Source organism: Microtus ochrogaster, linkage group LG5 (assembly GCF_000317375.1).
Source record: "Microtus ochrogaster isolate Prairie Vole_2 linkage group LG5, MicOch1.0, whole genome shotgun sequence".
NCBI classification, from domain to species: Eukaryota; Metazoa; Chordata; class Mammalia; order Rodentia; family Cricetidae; genus Microtus; species Microtus ochrogaster.
Genome location: NC_022031.1, coordinates 37,219,978 through 37,224,437, shown reverse-complemented (window position 1 = coordinate 37,224,437; position 4,460 = coordinate 37,219,978).

Here is a 4,460-nt window from a genome sequence, read left to right as displayed (position 1 = left end):
ACCCTGTCTGGAAAAAACAAAAAAAAAATTGCTTTCCATTTTACATACCAACCCCAGATCTCCCTCCCTCCCCTTCTTCCACCCCCCACCTCCCCTCTTTCCATTCCCCATCCACTCCTCAGAGGAGGGAAGGTCTTCCTTGGGGAGTCAACAAGGTAGACCACAACTTTTATAAAGAAAACATTTAATTGGAGGGGGCTTGCTTACAGCTTCAGAGGTTCAGTCCATTATCATCATGGCGGGGAGCATGGCAATGTGCAGGTAGACATGGTGCTGGCTACATCTTGATATGCAGGCCTCAGGAAGTCAACTGACACACTGGGCAGTATCCTGAGCCTAGGAAACCTTAAAGCCTGCCCCGACAGTGATGCATTTCCTCTAACACTACACCAACAAAGCCACACCTAATAGTGGCACTCCTTGTGAGATTCTGGGCCCGGTGACATTTAAACTACCACAGGTGGCTTACTGTAATAGACTGCCTGTAATTTCACCTCCAGGGGATCCAGCGCCCTCTTCTGGCCACCAAAATCACCTGCACTCATGTGCACTCCCCCATACACACAAATAAAAATCAAATAAAACAAGACGAATTTGAGACTTGGCTGGGCTACGTGAGACCCTGTCTCAAAAATCCCTCACTCCCCCTAACATACAGATGGAACTAGAGTGCCCAATGTTGATGATTCTACTCCGTGAGTTCAAGACCAGCTATAGTGAGTTCCAGGACAGCTAGGCCTAGAGAGTCCCTGTCAACAAACAAACAAACACAAACAGGCAATGGTCCTGGAAACCGTACCATGGCTACACAGGGGTCTGTACTCTACTTTTTCATGTTTATTTTTCAGTTAGAAATGCTATAAAGGGAAGTCAGCTGGTGGTGGAACATGCTACAAAGGCGTCATGCCTCTATGCCAAGGATTTGGGAGGCAGAGGCAGGAGGGTCTTTGCAATCTGAAGGTCAGCCTGGTCTACAAAGTAAGTTTCAGATTGACCTATGCTACACTGTGAAGCCCCACGTCAACCCTCTACCCTCCAAAATAAAAGCTACAAAGGCATGTTCCTATGAACTGAAGGTGGGGGGGCAGCTCCTGAGCTGGGCACCACTCTGCCCTCCCAGCCCATCACTCTAGCACCTCTGACCCTTTTCAACACTTGAGAAAAAGCCTTCTTTAAGACTGTTCATTAAAAAAAAAAAAAAGACTGTTCATTGTTAGCCTGGCAGTGGTGGCGCACGCCTTTAATCCCAGCACTTGGGAGGCAGAGGCAGGCAGATCTCTGTGAGTTCGAGACCAGCCTGGTCTACAAGCGCTAGTTCCAGGACAGGCTCCAAAACCACAGAGAAACCCTGATGGAGGAAGGTCATTGGTTAATTAAATAAAGAAACTGCTTGCCCTGATAGGTTAAAACATAGGTGGTAGGAGTAAACAGAACAGAAGGCTGGGAGGAAGAGGAAGTGAGCTCAGACTCAACAGCTCTCCTCTCGGGGGCAGACGCCTCAGAGAGACGCCATCCTCCTCTCTCCTGGGCAGACACACGTGATGAAGCCCCGACCCAGGATGGACGTAGGCTAGAATCTTCCCGGTAAGACCGGTGCTCACAGATTATTAGAGGTGGGTTGATCGGGATATCAGAATTAGCCAGTAAGGGCTAGAGCTAAAGGGCCAAGCAGTGATTAAAAGAATACAGTGTCCGTGTAATTATTTCGGGTAAAGCTAGCCTTGCGGGCAGCGGGGTGGCAGGACACAGCCCGCCGCACCTATTACTACAAAACCCTGTCTCAAAAAAACCAAAAAAAAAAAAAAAAGACTGTTCATTGTTGTCAGAGGGGAGGGCCCAGTTTCCGTATTAGCCGGGCACAGGGGGTATCTCTGACTTTCTTTCCCCTTAGCTCTTTTCTGTGGGATCAATATTTTGTGGTCAGTCAAATGCCCCTGCCCTCCATCCTGATCTCTCCTGCCGTAAAGATCCCCAGTGTTGGAACTGAGGGATATCAAGACGAGGGCTCTGAAGTCATGGATGACGACTTTAACTCCAGCACTCAGGAGGCAAAGGCAGGCAGATCTCTGTGAGTTTGGGGCCAGCTTAGTCCATCCAGTGCGTTGCAGGTCATTTAGGGTTGTGGACATCAGATAGTCCCTGGTACGGGCCACTGCAGGCAGGAAGATGAAAACTGAACTCTTGCATCTAGCCAGAAATACCGGGACCGTCTCCCAGACAACCGAGATGAGAAAGGGTGTGGATGGGAAGAACAGCTCTTTAGATGCTCTCTTAGGTATGGAGCAGGCCAATGGAGACACTTAGACGCTGAGTTCAAAGCTGAGCAAGCTGTAGATCATTTCAGGAAGGTCTCTTCCCAAACCCTTATTGATTTTTAGTTTTGTTTTTAAGACAGAGTTTCTCTGTGTAGCTTTGGAGCCTGTTCTGGAATTCCCTCTGTGGACCAGGCTGGCCTCAAACTCAGAGATCCACCTGCCCCTGCCTCCCAAGTGCTGTAATTAAAGGTGTGACCCAGCACATCCCGGACCCGCTCTGATTCTCATCCAGATTCGTTCATCACAATCCTCGTTTCCTTCTTGTCCCGCCTCATCATCAGATAACCAAAGGTCCAGCTGTGCCACAACCACATCATCCTCCACCACCATCCTCTGCCATTTAAGACATCCTGCATTGTCTTAGGGTTTATTGTTGTGAAGAGATACCACGACCATGCAAACTCTTATAAAGAAAACCTTTAATTAGGGTGGCTTACAGTTCAGAGTTTAGTATATCATCATCATGGTGGGGAGTGTAGCAGCACACAGGCAGATGCGGTGCTGGCTACAACTTGATATGCAAGCCACAGGAAGTCAAATGACACACTGGACAGCATCCTGAGCCTAGGGAACCTTAAAACCCGCCCACACAGTGATGCACTTCCTCCAACAAAGTCACAACTCCTAACGGTGGCACACTATAAGATATTATGGGAACCAATTAGATTCAATCTACACATTCTACTCCTTGACCCCCATAAGCTTGTGACAATATGCAAAATGCATTTAGTACAACTTCAAAGGTCCCCGTGGTCTATAACAGTTGCACCAATGTCGGAAGTTCAAAGTCTCTTCTGAGATTCATGCAATCTCTTAACTGTAAATCTCTATAAAATCAAAAAGTATATTATATACTTCCAGCATACAATGGCACAGGATATACATTGCCATTCCAAACCATAGGGAAGGGAGTGTAGTGAGGAAACACTGGACCAAATCAAGAGCGAAAGCCAGCTGGGCAGACTCCAAACTGCATCTTCACGTCTGATGTCAAACGCTCTTCAGATCTCCAACTCCTTTCAGCTTTGATGATGGCAGCACACTTCCTTCTCTTGGGCTGGTTCCCCTCCCTGTTAGCAGGCCTCCTCGGCAGGTGTCCCACAGCTCTGCCATCTCTAACACCTTGGGGTCTCCAAGGCAACCCAGGCTTCAACTTCACAGCTTCACAAAATGGCCTCTCTAGGCCTCCACGAAGAGACATGTGGAATTTTCCTTAGTAATGGGGGCAAATTCCATAGCTGCCAAGTTCTGCAGCTTCCTGGGGCTGGAACATGGCCCCCTCATAACATCTTCACCAACTTTTTTTTTTTTTTTGATGGTTTCATTCCCTGCCTAAGCTTGGCGATCTTGAAACTGGATTTGTAGACAAGGCTGGCCTCAAATTCAGAGATTCACCAGCCTCTGCTTACTGGGGTCTCGTCACAGTTGTAAAAAAGAATATAATTTTTCTGGAGGTACAGGTCCAAAAGACAAAAATGCCAACACACACACACACACACACACAAATTTACATATTTACATATTTGTGTTCATAGCACATTATTCCCGACAGTGAAGAACCGAGCGCGCCCAAGTGTCCAGGGTGGATAAACAGTATTTTAAACATGTTAAGTATTTTAAACATGTTAAACTGTCATTTAGTCAACATCCAAAGAAAGGCTCTTCTGACACATATTGTGACACAGATGAAGTCTTAGGGCGCTGCCAGTAAGATGAGGTAGACACATCCTGAATGTTCCAGGAAGACGAAGAAGCTAGAGCAGAATCCACAGCAACGGTAGAACGGCAGCTGTCGGGGGCCGGGAGTCTCTGGGAGACCATTTAATAGGCAGAGACTTTCAGTTTTGCAAAGTGAAAGTGTCCTGGAGATTGATTGTGCAACAATGTGAATGCATTCCCATGAACTGTTCACTTAACACTAATCAGGATAGAGCCAGGCATGGTGGCACACGCCTTTAATCCCAGTGCTCAGGAGACAGGCAAGCAAATCACTGTTTGAAGCTAGCCTGGTCTACATAGTGAGTTCCAAACAGTGCTAAAAAAAAAATGCTTGGGCCGGGCGGTGGTGGTGCACGCCTTTAATCCCAGCACTCGGGAGGCAGAGGCAGGCGGATCTCTGTGAGTTCGAGACCAGCCTGGTCTACA